The sequence below is a fragment of the Macrotis lagotis genome, chromosome 6 (genome assembly GCF_037893015.1).
Source record: "Macrotis lagotis isolate mMagLag1 chromosome 6, bilby.v1.9.chrom.fasta, whole genome shotgun sequence".
In the NCBI taxonomy this organism is placed as follows: Eukaryota; Metazoa; Chordata; class Mammalia; order Peramelemorphia; family Peramelidae; genus Macrotis; species Macrotis lagotis.
This window is the reverse complement of record NC_133663.1, coordinates 156,613,349-156,636,573: the sequence shown is the minus strand read 5'-3', so window position 1 is coordinate 156,636,573 and position 23,225 is coordinate 156,613,349. Positions and strand designations below refer to the sequence as shown.

General features: G+C 31.7%; 1 protein-coding gene and 2 long non-coding RNA genes across 11 annotated transcripts in view; 1 reads left to right on the top strand and 2 right to left on the bottom strand.

The window, feature by feature from the left end:
- The window catches only part of GPC5 (glypican 5), a 2,040,883-nt gene that overhangs the window by 305,673 nt on the left and 1,711,985 nt on the right, over positions 1-23,225 (bottom strand). The gene's annotated exons all lie outside the window — the stretch shown is intronic.
- The window catches only part of LOC141491201 (uncharacterized), a 127,393-nt gene that overhangs the window by 21,954 nt on the left and 82,214 nt on the right, over positions 1-23,225 (top strand). For both annotated transcript variants that reach the window (XR_012469520.1, XR_012469521.1), the window contains exon 2: positions 10,138-10,253. This is a non-coding gene — a long non-coding RNA (uncharacterized LOC141491201). The remainder of the gene's footprint in view (positions 1-10,137; positions 10,254-23,225) is intronic.
- Positions 258-23,225, bottom strand: part of LOC141491199 (uncharacterized) — a 52,615-nt gene continuing 29,647 nt past the window's right edge. The window contains exons 2-7 of one of the 6 annotated variants that reach the window (XR_012469517.1): positions 17,019-17,167; positions 13,999-14,123; positions 9,895-9,977; positions 2,804-2,904; positions 1,348-1,543; positions 258-1,260 (exon numbers count right to left, since the gene is read on the bottom strand). This is a non-coding gene — a long non-coding RNA (uncharacterized LOC141491199). The remainder of the gene's footprint in view (positions 1,261-1,347; positions 1,544-2,803; positions 2,905-9,894; positions 9,978-13,998; positions 14,124-17,018; positions 17,168-23,225) is intronic. The other 5 variants (XR_012469515.1, XR_012469519.1, XR_012469516.1 and 2 more) reach the window with 5 other exon arrangements.

Sequence of the window (23,225 nt, the reverse complement as noted above, 5' to 3'; positions counted from 1 at the left end):
AAATGGGAAACCTATTGGACTATGTATGCCATAGTAATGCAAAAGTTATACTTCAAGAAATATCACTAATTAGATCTAAATGAAGCCATTATAAGAATAACCAAATTCAAGAGAATTTATTTGAATTTTGAGAACAACCAAAATGAAATGCCAGGTAAATATATTTGCATATATACATATAATGTTTTCATTTCTTATTTTAAAAAATTAAAGGATGGAAGAAATATAGTTAACCTACAATTACAGGAAAAAAGATATTGGGGTTGGAGTATACTTTCTGGCATTATGAAAATATAAACCAGAGAAAGAGGAGAGAGATTTATCTGACGCCATCTAGAAAATATATGCTTAACTTTGGAATCAGTAGAGCAATAGAGTATGGACTAGACTAAGTCCAAATTCAGAAATCCAGAAATATGAGAGAATTCAAAAGCATTAAGATAAAATGATTCATGAAGGAACTATTCATGTTTATCCTGAGGGAAAAAGACTTGGTCATGGAAAGATTTTAGAGGCTATCCACTGTGACGCCATAATTACTAAATACAAAATATTGCCATAAAATGAAGATACAGACATTTTTGGCTTGTCTTTCCCACCTCCATCTCTCTCGCTTTGGAAAGAACTAATAGGTGTACATAAAAGTTGCAGTGTAATAGTTATCTCCTCAAAATAAGACAGCATTTTCAAACAATAAAAGCAGTTATTTGTTGCCTGAAGTCTGAGTTTGAGGATGATGGGAAAGAAAAGAAAAGCTAATTAAGTGGATATCTTCAAGTAGAGGGTAGAAGATTCCTTGTCTGAGATGGTATGTTAAATTCAATCTTTTTGGGTGGGATTGACTTGGAAGGTCTCCAAGAAATCTTCCAATTCTGAAGTTTGTGGTTTTATAAAGTAGCAATTCTTTTCAAATTAATTTATGCAAAAATTTATGCAAAAATATTTTAAACTGGACAAATTATCAATGTAGTAAATATTTGAATTGTCACCCAAATTACAGTAGTTGAAATATTTTTTGTCTAGGTAAAATTCAAACCCAATGATCAACATAGGTAAGAGAAAGTGGCTTACTTCCTTTGCATTTAGTTGTTGCTTTGTCAGCCACATATTTAAAGGGAATTGCATTGACTGACAGAGGAGATAGAAACAAAAGAACTTGCCTTTTTGTTGGACTCTTTGCAGCAAACACCATTCACTGTAGGCAAAAACTGGTGTTCCCAACTGAGAAACGGTTTATGTTGAAGTGCTAATTTTGAAGTGCTTAGAGGAAAGGGAAATTCCAAAATTGAAACACAGAAGGGGACAGAATTGAAATTACTTAAACTGCATGCTGTTACTCTGCCATACCTCTCATACTAGCTCGCCTTTCCCCTAAGGCAGCAGTTGAAAAATGACATTGCCTGCCACCCACAGGTGATGGCGTATTTATATCCTTTTATATTTTTCCCCTTTGTCGAACAGTAAATCACATGGGAACATGACTCCAGTTTGGCCTTCTGTAAGACAGGTATTTTTGAAGTATTATTTGCATTGTTCTTTTTTGCTGTAAGACAGAATGTGATAAACTAATAAGGAACACCAGTCATCAATAGCTTCTGTTCACATGTGAAGGTCTGGAAATACTTATGCTTATTTAAAATGATCACTTATAACATACACAGTAAGGACAGTACATTATTTAGGAAATGCAAACAATAAAGTCAACTGAGATCACTACTGATTTCCCTAAGATACTAGTAATGCATAAGGGTTGAGGACAGTTTTTCTTGAAATATTTATCTAGCTCATTCTCACCAACTGGTACATAATTAATAAATGGATAACTCTGGAATGTTTATAGGTATGAGAAATATACAGATTTTTCAATTTCCTCACTTCTGGGATGTGGGACCAATCTGATTACACTGTTTGTCTAGAAGCTATTTAGTTGAAACAAATGATATTGGTGTCCCCTTATTTGTTGACTATTCAAAGTATCTTGTTTCCTAAAAGAAGGCAATATTCTGCAATACTGGTGTGGCAATCATTTAATTAACTCACTTTCACCTAGGCCACTACTATATACCAAGGACTGTGGGGGTAATATAAAGATAATTTGACTGGCCTCTAGGGGGAACTGATCTTGATCCTCAAGCCAGAAATAAAGAAAAGTTATATAAATGAGACATATTTTTCCTTAAGGGGTTTGGTTTGGAGGTCTAATAATAGAAAAATAGCCAGATTTGAAATTAAAAGACTGGGTTGAATTTCATTCAGTCCTTTATGACTGATCTGACCTTTTGCAAATCACTTAGCATTTTCATACCTAAGGTGTTCAAAACTGAAAGGAGTGGACTAAATAACCTACACACTTCTCTCTATCATCCTATGAAAGTAAAGACATATTTGTATTAATAGAACAAATTGGTATTCTGCTCTCAAAGAAGAATTCCAGTCTTTATTCTTAAGGAGTATTGAATTAGAGTTGGAAATGAACCTATTCATCTGATTAAGAAACTATGGAGAACAAAAATGAATTATCCAAAATCACAACTAATAATAAATGTCTGAGATTTGTGTTTAGACCCTCTGATTTCAAAGTGACAGTTCTTTTTAGTTCACTGATTGTAGCAGTATTTACCTGTTTGAACCTTTAAAAGATTTTTCCTTTCTCTCAAATTATCATTTATTAAAAAAAAAAAGATATGTAGTAGATATTCCTCTTTAGTATAGTCATTCTAACCAAAATTAACTGGGACAATGGTTATAGAAAAACAGTTGGAATTTATGAAAAATTAAAAATTATGGAATATTTTAAGACTACCTGGTAGATATGAATGTGCATACTTTTTTTCCTTTTATGCTCTTAGTCAGGGATGCCATTGGGGGGGAGATGAGGAAAGGATGTGCTATGACTGAAACAGGCTAGAAAAGAAGTGCAAATATATTACCAATGTTAGTAAAGGAAAAAGATTCTTTCTGAAGATCTCAGATGTGTTAACAGGTGGGATTCACTACTCATCAATATATCAACATTGCAAAGAATTTCAATACATTTCTGTCTCTTTTAAATATTATTGTTAATATATAAGTGTCTTGTCTCTGATCTACACATCTATATATCTTGTATGTATAGGTCTTAATCACATTAGGATAATAATTCTACAAGGAAGGATCAGATTTAAATAATTCTCTTTGTGTTGTGTCTTCTGACATACCATACTCTGTTAAATAATTATGAGATCATTTTGAGGATGTTAGCATCTTTTAGGAATAATTAAAGATATTATTGCTATGCCTTTTATAAAGATGAATTTATAATCAGTTCTATGAATTAAAATCAAGGAGGAATGAAAATTAAATTTAACATAATTATTAGTCTTTATATTCACAAAGTACATCACCAAGACTAAAAAACTCAAAATCTATTCTAGTCAGATAGCATTTTTCTTTCTATATGTTTATTTTCAGATGTAGTATTATTTTTTGATATTAAGATATTTTTAAATGGAACATATGCCAAGTGAATTATGACATTTTGATTTTCATCCCCTATCATTTTGGCATTCACAGCAAATTATAAGATAGCTTTTCAAATAAACTCATAATTACTTATTTGATCTTTTGGGAAAGTTATCAAGTTGGAAAGAGAAGCCAAAGTCCCAAATTACTCTTCCAGCTAATTCACTTTGCTAAGAAAACTATTTATAAGACTGCATCTTATGAATAGCACTAAATTTTAAACTTCACCTTGAACCAATGCTGCTCTGTTCAAGAAAAGAAAAAAAAAGACAGCATAGTTACAAACTAATAATTCCACAGTACAAAGGAAACAATTCAATTTGACATATAAAATGTCTTACTCATCCTTGTTTGACTTATGGCAAATATTAATGTCTACAATATTCACCAGTTTATATTGAATTTAAATATTATCTAAATATTCTATCACTCCTAGGAACTACCACAATGCTATAGTAGATTCTCAATAAATGTACTTTGAATTTGGTTTTAAATATTATAGATGGCACTATTCCTAATATCACAGCATTTGCTGAACCTCTCATTTCCCTAAATAGTATTAAGTATGAGCTAAGACATTCATCATAGGAAGTAGACTGCTAAGAAAAAACTATTTTTAACCTTTGTTGCATTTCCTTTTGATATTCAGAGAATACTGGGGATGGCAAAATGACTATAATAAGATCTCATTGTATTCATATTTTGCTGATTGTATTTTTTGAAATTTGTTTTGAGAGAACAAGTGTTTGATAGGTGCCTCCTTAAAGGTCTCTTTATAAAACATAGAAAAATCATGATTTTGTGAAAGATGCAATAGCTAAGGTAATCTTGTTTGACAGCTTTATGATAATTTAATACCAAATGAAGCATGAGCAGTTAATGTGTACTTATTAATAGTGTTTGTCTCAAGAATGTGCCTTTTGTTCTTGTATTGATTTATGGTGTGCAACAGAAATATTGTGGTGGTTGACCATTTCATTCTCTAGCTCATTTTGCAAATGGAGAAACTGAGACAAAGAGTGTTAATTGATTTGCTCAGGTTCACAAAGCTTAGAAATGTCTCAGGTCATATGGAATTCATGTCCTCCTGACTCCAGGTTTGGAATTTTATCCACTGAGCCATCAAGGTGCCCAGAAGGATGTGCATGGCAGAGTACAAATGGAAGAGGTATTTCCTACAGAAGTGAGGGTCTTCTACAAGATCTTGTTTTCAAATTACCTAGTTCTTATTATAGCAAGACATTATGATTTAGATTTTTAATCAGTCAGAGATTTCTTACAAACTTAAATACAAATATTGGTTAGCTCATTGTTTCAAAAATATCATGAAATTGAGAGGCAATGTGGGCAACAGACTCAGAGAAAACTTTGGAATGAGAAAGACCTGACTCCAAGTTTTATGAAATATGTAAGAATAAAAATCCATGGAAGTATTAAAGAATTGAAAGGAGGAAATGTTTTTTCTCTTCAATATTTTAAATTATATTAGATCCCTTTCATGTTTTTTTTCTAAAATGAATGTTTTATTAAAGACATATATCTTTGAAAAACTTTTTTCTGATCATTTTTTTTTTGTAGTTTTTCAAGGCAATGGGGTTAAGTGGCTTGCCCAAGGCCACAGAGCTAGGTAATTATTAATTGTCTGAGGCTGTATTTGAACTCAGGTACTCCTGACTCCAGGGCCAGTGCTCTCTATTCACTGCGCCACCTAGCTGCTCCTCTGATCATTTCTTTTTAAAAAAAAACGATATTTTTAAGTTCTAAACTATATCCCTCTCTTCCTCACTGTATACTAGAGTCCATCATTTTACAAAGCTGTAGATATATATATATATATATATATATATATATATATATATGTATATGTATATGTATATATATATGAAACCATACTATGCATACTTTTGTTTATCAGTCTCCCCCCCCCCCAAACTCTGGAAGTGGATAGTAACTTCTTTCATAGAGCCTTTGTGGTAATTTTGCATATTTATAATATTCAGAATAAATCAGTTGGTCACAGTTATTCTTCAGTTTTGTTTCAATATTGCTGTTACTTCAATTTTGCTATTTCAATGTTGTTGTTATTGATCATTTCTTAATAATTTGTCATGGACCATAATTTTTCCTAAGATCTTTTTTTCATTTGTCTATTTTTATTTTATCTTCTTAAATATCCATATTTTCTCCTGAACAGATCTGATTCTTATATTATAAATTTAAATTCTCTATCCATACTCTTCTCTCAATTAACCCCAGGCAATCAATCCCCAGACCACAACTTCCTTTTCTTACTCCTCTTCCTCCTTCTCTATCTTTTCCCCTTCTTGCTCCTCCTCCTCCTTCTTCCAAAAATTCATTTTTTATACAATGCTATAGAATTTACAAAGTACTTTCCTCTTAACAATAAGGCAGATAGCACTCTTATCCATATTTTACAGATGAGGTGACTGAGGTTCAGAGAAGTCAAATGATCTGTCCACAGCTAAAGGGTTAATTAAGATAACTTAAATTACTTAGTGAACCACTATTAGAAGTCTTATATATTTGGACACAGTATCTGCAACTCTTGTATCTCTCCTTGACTGGAATCAGATTTCACTTGAACATTAAAATAAATTTGACCTTCCCTTTTCACACAATCTTCTCCCTACTTCCAATTCAATTTTTATATTCCTGTCAGACTAGTTTTCATTAAGAACAGAATCTAATTTACCAAGTTTTTCACCCCAGTATGCAAATATGTCCTTGCCATAAAAGGGAAAAAATACTTTTGTACTTTCTTAAAGGAACCTTATTTATATCAAGCAAATAATATATTTAGGCATAATTCCCTTTTACCCTTAGGTGTAATGTTCTTCATGACAGGTAAATATCATAATCTTTAAAAAATGCTTCAGCCTTTATATTTTCTTATTTTAATTCATATTGGCTAAAAGTATATTAAATATATCAAGCAATGAAATAAACATAAACAAATTGGGTGTTGACTACACAGTTAAACTATGGGAAAATATTAGTTAATTGATCTAAAGCTTGAAGACATCTTAAAAATCATCTAGTCCATCTCACTCATTTTACAGATTAGGAAAATAACCAGGAAAATTAAGTGATTTTTTCCCACCCAAAGTTGTCCAAGAAGCAAAAGATCAAGTTAGGACTTAAACACAATTCCCCCAAGTTCAGCATTCCCCCACTCCCCCCCAACTCCATAACTAACTATAGATTGCTGAGGCAATAATGGACAGAAAGAACATTGCATTTAGAAAGAGTGACTAATAATAACCATACTCCTTGAATACAATATAGTTAAGTGGTAAATTCTAGATTGAAAAGAAGTATACCAAGAATTGTAATCTGTCAGGGAACCTAATTATTAGGAAGCAACTGAAGAAATTCTAGGTTTTCTCCATCTGGGATGCCCTACTCTTCAAGGCCATGCTTTTAGGGAAAATTATCTCCTGCCTAGCTGTAAGTTTATAATACATCTGGGTATTAATGTTCTTACATGAATTCTTATTGACCCATCACTTTAGAGTGTTCCTGTAACCTTAACAAACAAATTGTCTCCTGCCACTTCTGTTTGTGAAAGAACATAAACAATTATGATCATCATAAAGCCCTTTTGATAGTCTTCTTTATGGCCCTTTCTCTCTCCCCAAATAAACTGTGTACTGCTTCATTTCAGAAATGTATATCATGCTCTTTCGTTTTAAGAATTGAAATCACTGTGTATGCATATCTTTGTATTATCTCTGAGGAGTTATTTCTAATACTTTGACAACATATGTTTCAAAAGAGCATTTGGTGATGTCACTCATAAATCTGATCCTTGCTATGAATCTTCCTTTGAGCCATTTTTCCATCTGTCTTCTTTTCACAAGAATCACATCACTTTTCTTATTAAAAAAAATGTCTTAAAGTATGAACCAATAGTTACAAAGATATTCTAGTGGTATTTCTTCTATTTCTTTTCCTCACTCTACTGATATTCCCTGATTACCTTTCTTTCCTACCCACCTTTTAAAAATCTCTCTTCTGAAAACTTCAAGTTATCTCTTCTCACTCAGTCTCAACTTTTACAAAGATAGAAATTCAAGTTATTTTAACTGGTTCTTTAGGAAATATCTCAGAAATCATAAGTTTATGAGTCTAGAGCTGGAAGAGATCTTATAGATCATTTCATTTTACAGATGTGGAAATAGAGACACAGGAATATAAAATGATTTCTAGAGGATTACCAAGTTTAAAAGTATCAAAGTTGATATTCAAACCCACATCCTCCAAGTCCAAAGTTAGAAATATTTATATGATGCCATCCTACTTTCCCCAACTCATTTTGCCTTTCTCAAACAATCTTTCCTCAGTGAAACAACCTGAGTCAAATTTGTCTCTTCTTGATATTCTCTAGCATTTTAATTATTTGTATTCTATGACTGTATATTCCCACTCTACTTCTATGTTAATCTTTTTGTCTAATTTTCACATTTGAACCTATTACTATCATATCTCTTTCATTTCTACAGTATGATGTAGACAGACTTACATAAGGTGAGGTAAGAATTCTTGTGAATGTTTTTCTACCCAAGTTGGGCATGGTCTTGACCCAAGATCAAACAGAAAGGTAGATGTAATCAGATCTAGGAACTTGCATATTCTCCTGACTAATTGAAAGCTGCTCTCTGATTTAAAACCAATACTCTGCCAATGATGGTATTTGACTATGAATCATATAGTACCATAATATTTTAAGTAACAATATTGATGTTGATCTAAAGGACAAACAGGAAATAGAATTAAATATAAGAAGGATAAAGTATATTGGCAAGAATAACTTACATGGAAGAACTAGTATAATTCTTTTAAAAATTATGTAATTGAGGTTTACATTTTCAAAAGTAAATATATTTTCCTGTAATATTTAAACCTATGGATTGTTATGAAGCTTAAAGAAAATAATTGTTATAAGGAGTGGTAAGAGAAAAATAATTGAGATAATATATAATTAGAAAACGCATAAGACTAAACATAAGGTGAAGAATAACAAAGTCTGGTATGACAATGTGTTGCAATGCAAAGATATTGAAAATTATATAATATATCATATATTATATACTAATGCTTTGAGTAGATCTTTTTGTGGAAGATTTATGGAAGGATATGGATAATGAGTACCTATGATAAGAAAGTATTGAAAAGAATTTCCTAGTTTGGTTGGTTCCTGTCCTTTGTTAATGAAGAAGATCAAAATGACAAGACTATGTTTGAGACAAATTACAGTATGTCCAACTGTGGTTTAAGAGTGACGAATAACTTTTTTAGGCTTTTTTGCAAGGCAATGGGGTTAAAGTGGTTTGCCCAAGGCCACACAGCTAGGTAATTATTGTGTCTGAGGCCGCCTTTGAATTCAGGTACACCTGACTCCAGGAGCAGTGCTCTATCCACTGTGCCACCTAGACACCTCATGGATAAATTTTTGATAGAGAAGGATACAAATAAAATCATTATTCCAATCAGTATTATGAATGTGTAAGAAAATGCTCTAGAGTTTTATAAAAGCAGAAAAATAAAAGGAGACAGAAAATGATATGAAAATATAGACAAGGAAAGAAGAAACAATGACAGGGAAAGGATAAAGATTATTGCAGAAGAGAAAAAAGAAGGAAAAGAGAAAAGACAGAGAAATAAATACAATATTTCATCTTCATCATTATTTTAAATGTTTACAGAGAATCAATTGTATACAAAAGTATTTTGTGCTAGAAATTCTTGTTTTTCCCCTCCTTTTCAACAGAGGAAAATTTCCTTCTTTTTCTGATGTGGAAAGAGAGTGTTTTGCTTTGTTTTATCAAAGTAAAGAACTACATTCATGTGGCAACTTTCATTTGTACACTATTAAAATATGACTGATGTACTTTTTAGATATAATTAAAAATTATACTATTTATTATATATATAACATAATACTGAGCATGTTTTATATATATATTACATATATTCTATATTATAATTATAATACTATTATGCACTATATAGTTGCAAAGGCAACTAAATAATGGTAGGGCATAATTAATATGACTTCCTGATACTTATTCTGTAAGCTGGACAAAAATCAAATTTAATGCCACATCTGTCCTTTCTTTCTTGTGTTTACCTACATTATGTTAAATAGCAAACATCTAAACAGTTTATGACCTTATTCTGGGAGGGCCTCTATTAATCAGCTAAAACATTTGCTCTTCATTAGCTAAGTAGCTGGGGTCAGATATATTTTATAAGATGAATAATAAATTTGTTCTTAAAGAGTAATTTAATAGGCTAGGTAAAAATAAATAGATAATATTTCTTAAATCACTTCATTTAAGTATGAATCAACACCAGGGATGGTATTCTTACTTGTTTCTGTTTACATGAACTCTTCATTAGATAGTAAATGGAACTCTGCATCTTTTCCAATAGGATCATAGAAGGCATGAAGTCTATTTAAGAAAAAGGGCAATTGGTTTAATGTGTTAAAAGTAAAATGGGACATTTATGAAAGTCAAAATTCTGCCTTTCTGAAATATAATTTTAGTAATAGGAGAGGGGGAAAATATAGTGTGCTTTGATTATAATTGGTGGTAATATTTCATTTTGTAGGGTAATTGCTGCATCAACCCTTCTGAGCTGAGAAGCACAAGAAAAGACTTTTTCACAATAAGAAACTTGGCGAAAAGAAAGAAAAAAAAAAGAAAAAACTCAACCAGTTTTTCAAGGTGATTGTTTTCATCAGGGGGTACTTTGAATCAGATAATCAAATGTGAAGGAAAGTACAAGCTGTTTATTGAGCAGCTGCAGGTGTAAAGTAGAGACAGCACACTAATAGCTGCAGCACACTTACGTTTATAGTGCTTGTTAATGAGTAATCAGACCTCTTTTTTGTTGTGTCATTGCTCCCATTTGTTGAACGTTCAAAATCCAAATATTTTAGCGTATCATAGAAGTCAACACAACCCTGAAGGTATTTCAAAACTACTAAGTGACATAAAATATATAGCATAAAGACTAAGGAAAACTCAAAGCAAACTGGCTTCAGTTCAAGTTATCCAAGGGAAGTCAAATCCTGTCTTCAAGCCCTCAGAGAAAACAGCTTGGAAAGACGTGGACACCTTTTGGCTTAACATAAATGGGTATTATTAATTGCAGTCAAAAAGAAGAAAAGGCCTTCCTTAGAAAGCCTACAATGTTTAGAACTCACAGTGTCAGAACTATAAAGAGGGTTTTTTATTTCGTCTGGCACAACAGAATATGTAATTAAACTGCACAAAAATGAGCTGCATTAGAAGAGGGCCAACATCCTGGCCTACTGTTACTGACCTGAATTGTTGTGTTCAGTAAACTTAAATTTAATTCCCAGGCCTTTGCACACTGGGAATCACTCAATAGAGTTCACAAGAAGATGAAGTGCATACTTTTTACTTATATCATTTCATCTTTTTCATTTTCAAAATAAATCTATGACCCCTAATTTAGAGAAAGTCAGAAGGAAAATAGTAGTTTGAAGAAAAGCTATCTACTTAAGATAAGATTATCATTTCTATTTGTTTCAAATGTCTAAATATAGTTAATGGGGCCATAACCTTGCCCTGATCATTGTGGGGTAACTGATTTTTATTAGATATAAAATATATGTCAAATATTTTTTTCTAAAACCTAGGTTCTGGAAAGCAATACTTTTAGACTCAGCCACCTGAGGCTAAATATGAATGCAGCTAATTGAAGGAGAAAGAGAATATCTGTTTACCATCCTAAAGCATTTCTATGATCTTTATGTGACCAGTAGGAGCCACCAACATTCCTTTATGAGTAATCTGGTTTAAATTAGGAAGATATATTCAGTCTGAAAGAGAGATTAGACTATACTTTTCATAAGGGAGTGGACTTTCTCTTACCTGAACTTTGTTTCTTCACAAAATTAAGTATTTTGAATACAAAAACACATAATTAAAATTTGCTAGATATATGACTGCATAGATTCATGTATGAAGACCTTGTCTGGGAACAGTAGAAAGGTAACAGGTTCAGGGAATATAGAAGGTTCTGACCTGAACTATGCGGTATTTAAAAAAGAGGAAATGTAATTAATATTTTAGAATCAAAGGAAACAGAGTTGGGAAATCCATGGTTGTGGAGCATTCTATCTATGTTCAAAATTTTTCTACTGTATTGATCAGATTGGGTGGTTTGTTTTTCCACTCTTCTTAACCCACTTTTATTTTAAGCACATGGTTAAAAACTTGACTCTTCTCAGCAACACATTGAACAAAGAAAATACTAGAAGGTATGAGATCGAAAATGCCATCCACATTCTAAGAAAGAACTATGGAGTCTAAATCATATTGAAGCATACAATTTTCACTTTTTATTTTTTGTTTTTGTTTTTTTCTTTCCTGTGATTTTCCCTTTTTTTTTGGTTCATCTTTCACAAAATGATAAATAAGGAGATATGTTTGTCATGATTGTACATTTACAATCTATATTTGATTGATTAGGGAAGGAAAAAAGGGAGGGAGAAAAATTTGGAACTCAAAAGCTTACAAAAAATGTAGAAAACTATATTTACATGTAATTGGAAAAAATAAAATTCAAAAATTAAAAATATGGTTACGATGACTATGGGAGAGGAGAGGAGGAGGAGGAGGGAAGAATATCAGATGAATTAAAAAAATCTGTTTCTGTCTCTGTGACTCTCTTTGTATACATACATACATATATAAATATATACACATATGTATTTATATGAATATAAATACATATATATGGCCATATACAATAAAAAGCTGTATAAACTTAAATCCTTTCCTTTTCACTTGTTAACTGATGTATCACAGTACCAACACAACTCTTTAAAATGCCTGAATGAATTCAATCTACTATTTCCCGAAAGGAAAAGTTTATGTCCTCACTCCATAGGTAGTTGTTGAGCTTAGTCCTGGACTTAGAACTAAGAAAATCTGGGTTCAAATCCTACCCAAGGTGTTTACTAGCTGTATGACTCTTTGCAAATGACATAACCTCACTAAGCCTCCCTTTCCTTATTTGTAAAAATGAAGGTTTTTAACTGGAAGACCTGTAAAATCACTTCTAGCTCTAATTCTATAATCCAAAGAATAGAACCTAAAGAAAAGATGAGCAAATTAGAACCCAACAACTAGTTGAATTCTATGGCTTCACTGGAGAAGTGTAAAAAATGGAATCAATAGATTCAGTGGTTCCAAAGTTCTTGTGATGTTATAATAAAGCTTAGTTTTATGTCTTTACATTTTTAGAAGGATATGAAATAAATGGCAAACCATAGAGAGAAATGAAGGTTTGGAAAATAAGGCCTACTTGACTGAGTAGAAAAGATTAAAGGAACTAGGGTAATATGGATATCAAAAAGACTGAACAAATATTAACTGTCATTTTTAAAGTGTGTGTTGGATAATTTTTATATAAGATAGTAACTACTTGTTTACTACCTGATGATGAAAATGCAATCCAGTATTTTCGTTCAATGACAAAAATCAATAGTTTTTTTATGTACTTTTGCATAGTTAATGAAACATAAAAGGATAAGTGAATAATGACTCCCTCAGAATCATTGCTCTCTGGATGTCATAAAAAAAAGAATAAGAACAAAATAAAATTATGAAGATGTAGACAAATTACAGTATAATGAATGTCAGCCCCTTGAGAATAGGGACTCAATTTTATCTTTGTTTATAAATAAGATGCTTAGTACTGGTTCATAGTAAGCATTTAAAATAGAAAAAGATCTAGATTCAATAAAATATTTACTTAAAAAAGATCAACAGATAGTGAAAATAAAATTCTGGAACTTTCCTTCAAAGAATGTGACAAAGGGGCAGCTAGGTGGTGCAGTGGATAGAGCATGAGCCCTAGAGTCAGGAGTACCTTAGTTAAATTCAGCCTCAGACACTTAATAATTACCTAGCTGTGTGACCTTGGCCAAGCCACTTAACCCTTGCAAAAAACCTAAACATAAATTAAAATAAAAAATAAAGAATGTGACAAAACAGATAATTTAATGAGCATTTATTTGTAAAAATAATTGTTATAGTTTGTTTTTGACATCAATATTATCAATATCATATGTCTACTCTTACCTCTAATTTATAAATCGTTCTCTTATAAGAAAAAATTACAAAGAAAAAAAGTCAGAAAAACTCAGTAACAATAAAAAAGCTTGACACTATGTACCATATTTCATACTCACAGTGATCCACTTAGCAAAACAACTGGGGGGAGATACCTACTGATTTCTCTTCTTTGGGACCATCCTTGGTCACTACAACTTCACAGAGTTTAATTTTGAGTGTTTGAAATTGCTTTTTCCATTTAGTTTTCAACAAATAGTTATTAAATACAAGTCATGCTGGACACTATGTAAGGTTCTGGGGATATAGGTAGAAACAAATAAACACATCATGAAATAATCTGACTTCAAAGATTTTATACCTTGTCTTCACAGAGAAAAATGGCCACAATTGATTTTCAAGGTTACTTTTAGCCCTATAATTATACACTTCTTATTTTTGTAGCTCTGAAGTTCTTCCTTTGATATTTACTTCTGAATATCCTATCTAAGCAAGAGGAGAAAGACAAAATAATTAATATACTAGTCATATACTTGAATCATTTTTGAATAATTACAAAAGAATTTGATACATTGTAGAGTAGGTTCCTTAAGTTCTTATTTTAGGAAATTTAATACAGAGTAAACTAAGAGACTTCATTAGAAGTCAGTTTCTTCTCACATGCGCGTACACAACATAGAAGGTAGCTTCAGTCTATTTATTTGAAAGGTAGCTTGACATGGAAAGTAGAAAGCTTTAATTAAACATCAAGTACTGCTGAAGTCATATTTGTGACTAACAGGTGAGTCAGTTAAAATCTCTATGTACTAGGCAACTATTTCTAAGATCGTGAATTGCTGGGGATATGTTAGCATGAATTACCAATTCATGAATTGGTAAAAGGAGTCTTCTCTTATTGGATTACCCCATACCACTTAGATCATAGAACCAGTCCCTGTTAATATTTTTTCTTGATAGATATAGATTTTAAACCCGATGGTTTCCATGATTTAAAATCTCAGTATAACTCAAAGGAAAAGTTAATAAAATTGTAAACAAAAACAGCAATTCAATTATCTAATAAATGAAACTAAAAATAATAAACTAAAATAATAAATAACAAAATAGAAATAGAAATAAAAATAAACTATGAATAATAAACAAAACTAAAATAAAGCCTGGTTAAAAAATGAAAAAAATGAAGCAACAAAATAAATGATTAAGAATTACTTTGCACAACTATAAGTCAGTAAAACTGACAAAGTGAAGAAACATTTGCAAAAAACCCAAACTAGGTAAATAGAGCAGAAAATAAAGTACTTAAATAATAGCTCTATCTTTACAAAATATTGAATAATCCAAAAATTAACCTAAAAAAATACTAGATGGGTTTAGAAGCAGATTCTACCAAGTCTTTGGCAAATAATTAATTCTACCATTAAACAAATACTTTTTTTTAATAAGTAGGAAGATAGTTGTACAAAATTCTAAGACACACATATAGTTTTGACACTTAAATAAGGGAGAGTCAAAATAGAGAAGTAAAACTATAGATCAATCTCTCTAATGAACATTCATGAAAAATTTAAATAAATTGTTAGCAAAGTACACCAAATATCATAAAGGATATATATGTGTGTGTATATATATATATATATATATACACACACACACACACAAATGTGACACATATACATGCATGTGTGCATCTAGACCAGCCTAAATTTAGAGAATAAATGAAGTTCAATTCAGAAAAACTACAAACACAATTGATCACATTAATGGGAAAATAACAAAAATTATAGCAGAAAAAGCTTTTTTTAAAAAGTGGTGTATATAATACCCATTCCTCCTGAACACACTGAAAACAGAGGAATAAAGAAAGCTTTCCTTAAGGATGGCAAGTAGCATCTTTTGAAAAAAAATTAACAATATCTGTAATGAGGATTAGCTAGAGGCCTTCCCAATAAGATCATTATTGAAACAAATATCACTGTAGCATTCAAGTAAAGCTAGAAATACTAGTTATAGCACTAAGATAAGAAAAAGAAATTGAAGGAACAAGCATAGAAGAAACATAATTAGCGCTTTTTTCAGATGATTGATGGTTCACTTAGAAAATCATAATCAACCAAAAATGAAATGGAAATTTACAACTTCAGAAAAGTGGTAGTGTATAAAATAAACAAACAAAACCCAGAAGGAAAAAATAAAAACAGAAATGACATTTTGAATAAGTATATACAATATTAAATGCTTGGGAGTGTATCTGTTAAGACAAGCACAGGAACTGTATGAAGATAATTATAAAATATTCCACACAGAAATGATAAATACAAGTAATGAGAGAAATATCACTTGTTCATGGGAAGGCAGAATCAACATAATGAAAAAATTTAAAATATTTAAATTTATTTTCTCAGTGCCACTCCAATCAAACTATGAGATAAAATATAAAGCTAGAAAAATTAAAGAAATTCATAATGAAGAATATCAAGAATATACAGAGGAAAAAAGTGGAAAGGAAGGGGACCTACTAATATGAGACCTCAAACTACAAAACAAAGCCATGATCATTAAAACAATTTGACATAGAGGAGACAGTCAGATCAACATAGCAGCTTAGGCACACATAAAACACAGAAGGGGATCATCACAGAATCCTAGTGTTTTTAATGAATTAAAGGAACCCATTATTTGACTAATATTGTTGGGAAAATTAGATTAATCTGGTGGAAAGAGGGTATAGATCACTATCTCATTCCATGTTTGATGAATTCTGAATGGGTATGCAATTTATTCATAAGAGGTGACAATCAAATTAGAAGAGCACAAAAGAAATTATCTTTAAATGTGATGAAGAACTCTTCATAAAGAAATACAAGATAAAACAACTCTGTGAAACTATTATTATACTATATTTTTATTGATTTAAATATTCATTAAGTACTATCTGGGTTTGCAGTGCTTGATATTGAGATAAATAAGGCATGGCTTCCTGTTCTGATGGAGTTAATAGTCTTTTAGAGGATAAGATACATGATAATTATTAACAAGCACAACACCTAATGATAAAATAAAAAAATAAAAAATATATACATATATATAAACTTAAAATTACTTTGTGTTTATCTTGTATCTTTTATTTCTAAACACATCCATACCCAAGAGAAAGGGGGAAAAGCCCATCAGCAAAACTAACCAAACATCAACTGAATCTGATAATAAAAGCAACATTCATAAATTATAGTTTCCTTGTAAAAAGTATGAAATAAGATTGATTCTCTTATTTCTTTTCCAGAGGCAAGCTTGGTCATTACAATTATATGGTAATAAATTTGGGTTTTATTGTTTATTTTTTTCCATTTCAATCATGCACACTGTTTTCTTAATTCTGCTTACTTCACTCTGTAGACTCTAGGACTTCATATGTTTCTCTGAAATCATTTTTCCCTTTATAGTATATATTATGATATTCTATCACCTTCAAGTACCACAATTTATTTAGGCATTTCTTAAGCACCAGCTTTGTTTCTTATTCATGCTATCATCTGCAACAAAAAAAAGAGTTATTCTGTATATAAGATTTTCATTTCTAGCTCTGACATCCTGTGACATCCTGATATATATATATATATATATATATATATATATATATATATATATATATATATATATATATATATATATATATATATACATGCATAGTGGTGAGATCACTGTCTAAAAAGTAGATATATTAATCATTTTACTGAGAATAATTCCAAATTGCTTTCCAATTTATAGTTCGAGCAATAAAATGATATCTCTGTCATCTTTTGTCATATCTGTCTTTTCTTGAGTATACAAAGTAATCTCATTTATGCTGATTTACATTTTTCTTGTTATTAGTGATTTGGAGCATTCATATTGTTGTTAATAACTACTTGTTCATATTATGACCACTTATTCATTGTGGAATTTTGCTGGATGGTTTTTATATTTGTGTTGATTGCCTCCCTATATTGGATATCAACCCCTTAGAGATATCTGATGCAATAATTTTTTTCACAATTGCAATCTTCCATATGTGTGTACATGTATATGTATGTATGTACATATTTAAATTCAATTGAACTTGTAGATGTCAGAGGATTAGAGTAGGAAGCAATCTTAGTAGACAACTAGTCCAAGAGTAGTAGAAGGGTATGAGCACATGCATGTATGTGTGTATGAAAGAGAAAGCATGGGGGAATGCGGGGGGGAGAGACAGTGACAGAAAGACAGAGAGAGAGAGAGAGAGAGAGAGAGAGAGAGAGAGAGAGAGAGAGAGAGAGAGAGAGAGAGAGACAAAGAGAGAAAGAGAAACAGAGAGATAGAGACATAGAGCAACAAAGAGAGAGAAGAATGTGAGAGTGCAACATTTTGCTTGGGGTATTTTGCATTCTGCTGCTGTCTTTCTGTTCTACTAATATAAACTGATGCCTTCCTTAATCAGTAAACAGTTTATCACTCTTGACACAATATTAAAAAAGGTAGAAAATCATCTTTATAATTTTTAGTAATGGGAAGTTTTATTTTACCTTTAATTCAAACAATTCTAAAACTTGCTTTAGTGAACTTTTTTCTCCAATTGATATCATTTACCAAAGTGTGAAATACACTTTGCTAAATGCTGAGCTGTCTGTGATTCTTTGTTCTTGACTCAACAATTGTTTTTTAGTATTATATTTGGAGTTTATTAGAAATTTCCATTTATCAACAAAAAAATGGTGCTAATATGAAAGTGTAGATGACAAAATATTATATTTCTTCCTGAAGAGGGACTAGACTTTAGGATCTTAGGATTTTAGAGTTAGAAGTGACCCATGAGATAATGTAGTCCAACTCAATTTTTTTTTACAGATGTAGAAACAGAGGCTTAAAGAAGTTAAAACATACATGCCAAGGGTCATATAGGCAGTAATAGGGGATTTAGATTTAGCTGTTCTGAGTTTAAATTAAATGTTCTGAGGCCAGTGATATGAATTCTGATATCAAGATCCATAGTTTTATTGTTTTGAATTTAAGCAGTCTTCAAATCTAGAGCTTAAAAATGTAACATCTCTAAGACATATCTGGAAACCACAAAATAAAATTGTGATTTGGCTATTAATGTGGAAAAATTAGAAAAGAATAATATTATCAAGGAGTCAAAATGACTTCATTTGCTTTTGACTTAATTTTCAAGATAATATTTCTTCACTTGATATGCAAAATATTGCTAAGTGCCTAGTAATACTGGTTTGATTTATGATAGTCAACTTTGCTCTGATAGGCAAAAAGGATAGTATTTGGAAAAAAAACACACCAATATTTACTTTTTGCCTCTTTTTTTTGAGGTTTTTTTTGCAAGGCAAATGGGGTTAAGTGGCTTGCCCAAGGTCACACAACTAGCTAATTATTAAGTATCTGAGACCAGATTTGAACCCAGGTACTCCTGACTCCAGGGCCAGTCCTTTATCCACTGTGCCACCTGGCTGCCCCATTTTTTGCCTCTTTTCAAATGTAGCTAATAAGAACAGTTATGACTCATTTGAGTCATCTCTCTTAAATCCCACAAAATCATACCAACACAAAATCTCATAGGAATTGAAGAAATTTCTTGGGAAAAAAAGACATCTTTCCTCTTTCCCCTTCTTATCTTTATTGTTCTGACAATTAAATATAAAACAGGTATCAGAATAAAAAAATAATGTCATTCAATGTGATTAATTTAACAACCACTTGTTAAAATACAAGATGTGCAAGCTATCTCACAAGACATTGAGGAAGATGATACAATTCCTGTCCTCAAGGATTGAGTATTATATTGAGGATGGACTAGGCATTTTTGAAGGCAGCAGGGAATGATTGAGTTTAAGGGAGAATCTGAAATAAAAAAAATAAGAGAGAATGATGAGAGTAGACAGATGCAACTAAAAAATGACAGATCTGTCATCAAGAAAACAATCTGGGCAAAGAGAAGGGTCACCTCTTTCTTTGATACTGAAAGAAAGGAAGAGAAGTTATAAAGATGGAATAGTTTTGAAAAATTAAGGAAAGGCATAAAGTTTACTATGGAAGGCATCATGTTTTTAAATAAAATATGAAACAAGGAGAGAAGATGATATTGTAGGAAGTATGTTGTAGAAAGTATGATAGAGGACAAGTCAAAGAAGAATGACTGGAAATGCTGACTAGAGTATATGAATTTGTAGTGGACTAAGTAATCATGGTTTCTTACCATTTTTCAGCAGAACAGGTATGAAAGTATAAACTACAGACTATGCAGATGACCCAGAATAGAACATGGAAGGCTATAAGGAGAACAAGAGGGCAAAATATGGAAGACAATGCCTAGTTGGACATAAAGTTAACACTGTCAAGACTAGAAAGTGGGACCAGAGCTGAGGTGATGGATGGAGAATATAAAGTGAAATGGAGGGCATTTGGGAGGGTGGAGAATTGATTTGGGACAACTGAAACTGAAGGAGAAACAGAGAAATTACAGAGTTTGAAGTAATGAGTGTTCATAAATATAAATTATAACAAGTTTGATCTATTCCTGTATGAGATGGAGGTAGAATAAAAATGTAGGTGATTGGGTATTTGATTAACTGTGAGATCAGCAACATAAGTAAGATGAAGATATTGAAAGAGTCAGGCACTCATAAGAAAGGAGAGAAGCTAACTTTGATATTATATAGTTATGATAATGAGAATTTGGATGGTGTTATATGTGAAGATTGAATGAACTTCAAAGAAAGGATAAATTTGAGAGGGAGGGCTGATAGGAAGGGTATATTTGGAAATGAATGTGACTAATAAAGCATATGCCAAATCTTCTTAGTAAAGTTTTGGTAGTAAGAAGAAAGCTTTAAGGAATGAAAAAAGAGAATTCTCTCTCAGAAAAAGGACACCAGTATTCCAGAGAGCTAGGACAATTTTATTTGACTGGTTATGGACTGTATTAACCCCAACCAGAGGAAGAAAAATAAAACAAAACAAAACACACAGGAAAAAATTTTCCAAATTTGATGAATGATTTATAAAAGTTATCTTTTATATATCTCTTTCCCTTAATCCTAATTCCTCAAACTAAAAAATTATTAATATCTAAACTTGTTTAACAAAATATGTATGTAAAATGCTAACCTGACCATTCCCTGCTGAAGGAAGGGGGGTGGGAAGGGAGGGTGGAGGGAAATTTTATAACTTGAAAATATTCATGTACATATGGATGAAAATAAATATTTTTTTAAAAGAAAGAAAACAGACACCAGGGACGTCATGATTCCTGAAGAAAGCCATATATCTGTGAGCCAGAAAATGGACAGAAGGACAGATAAGTAGACTTAGAAAGAGGAGTTTATTAATGCAGAGTAGAGCTACCATAGAAACTAGTAGACTTGGAGTTAGAAGATAGGACTGACACCTTACACCTCTCTTAGGTTTAATTTTTCATCTTTGAAAGAGTGAAGTGATACTGCATATTGTATAGAGGACCAGGTTCAGCATCAGTGACCTGTCTTCAAATCTGGTCTCTTGATCTGTGCCCCTAAGTGAGTCACTTAGCTTTCTGGTATACCAGGTAACTCTCTTAAGACTTTTTCAGAATTGTTTCTGATCTACATTAAGACAAGAAGTTCCCTCACAAAGAATGTCCAACACTTCCTGAAACACATCTCCTCCCCCCAAAGGAAATGTTAATATTTACATTACCAACCACAGAGGTCTATTATATAGAAAGTAATGTGTAAACTGAAAAAGCTTATGTAAATGGGAGTCATTATTATATTACAAGACTGCTTCTACTTCATAAATTTTATGGTTCATCTTTAGCCTTTTCTTAAGCACAGAGATAATTTAAATGCTTTAGGCATCAATTTCTTGACTGTAAAACAAGGAGAACCACCTAGCAAAAATCTAAGAACATTTTCAGGCAGAACTATGCTTGTGAACATTCAGCAACTGACTATCCTCTATGTGTGTTTGTATGTATGTATATCTACAAGACACAAGTTTAAGTTTAATCCACATTAACATTTTTTCTATCACTTTTTTAAAATTGAGAAATCAATAAGACAATAAATCAGTTTTGATTTATAGTATTTGTGAATTTATGGGGTGTAAATATTGACACAATATTTAATAAATGATTCCAGCATATCCTTGCTTTTAGTTTAAAATTTTTTTAAATTTAATTTTGGAATAATTTTTGTCAGAGTGGACAATTCCCTCCAACCAGCAAAAACAACCAGACTGTTGACTACTTTGTCCTTCTGAATAAATTTTCCTCTCTGGGTTTCAGATCCTCATTTGTAAAATGAGAGTATTGGATTAGTTGGTGACTAAGGTTCTTTATAGCTCTAAATCTATGGCAATTTGACCGTAGAGCGCTACTCTAACCACCTTCTAAGATTATCAGGAGTGACACAGAAATAGCCACACAACAGAAAGCTCTCAAAAATGTAGTTATTTCTTCTGCAGGAATGAAGGAAGCACTTTGTGAACTGTAACATGCTATACAGATTTATTATTTTTATAACTTATGCTAAAGTCATTCTCCAATGACATTATGGTATTGAGGTTACCTGGGATACTGCTGAAAGTCCTAACAAATTTCTATCAGTTAGAAAAGCTTTGTATATTTCTATATTCCAGATCTAGAAAATTGCCAGATTTGGAGTCAAAGAATTTGAGTTTGAATCCTGGCTCTATTACCACCTCCCATCTAACTGTCAGTTAAGTTATTGACCTTCACAGGCCTTCAGTTTTCACAACTGCAAAATAAGGGAATTTGAATAATATGACCCCTGGGATCTATTCTTGCTCTAGGGCTATCACTCTAAGGACTGTGTATGTCTGTCATTTGAAGACTAGTCTATTTATACTCAGAGAAGTTCATCACCAAGCCCATTGCAGAGTGATGAATGTTTCCACCTCAGCAACTCTCACACTTAATCTACTTAATTGTAATAGGGTTTTGCATCAGTGAAAGGAGCCCCCACATTGCTGAAATCACAGATCCTTGAAGTATTGGAGTGAAATATTACTATGAGCATTGCTCCTAATAATGACGGAGGGGCTACACTGTAAGATTCACACCAATCTTGATAATTAATCAACACAAGGATCATCCCTCAAAGAAATGCAAGTAGTCTTTTAAAATAATACAAGAGAATATAGATCTTAATCCAATGCTTTCATTCTCACATAGAGAATAGAAGAGGTCAGCAGCATGTGCAGGTGGGAAAAATGCTTAGCAGAAGCAGAAATTCTTCACCAGAACTCTCAAAGGAAAGGGGAGGTAACTCCCTCACCTAATCAATTAAAGAATGGGAAAAATGGGGAAATGTTCAGGCAGCAGTGACCTGCCTACCTGTTGATACCTCATTAAGATGAGTTAGTTCTAATGATGCTTAGGGGTTTAATAGGAGGTAGAATTTCTCTCCCTTAATGTTCATATGCTATCTAGTAGCTACTGGGCTTCCTGGAATTTATTTTAAGAGTTTCAAATACCCCAACAATGATTTCCAAACACTGCAGCATCTGTTAACAAAATCCCATATGCCAATTTGCAAATGGACCAGTTTCTGCATATGCCTA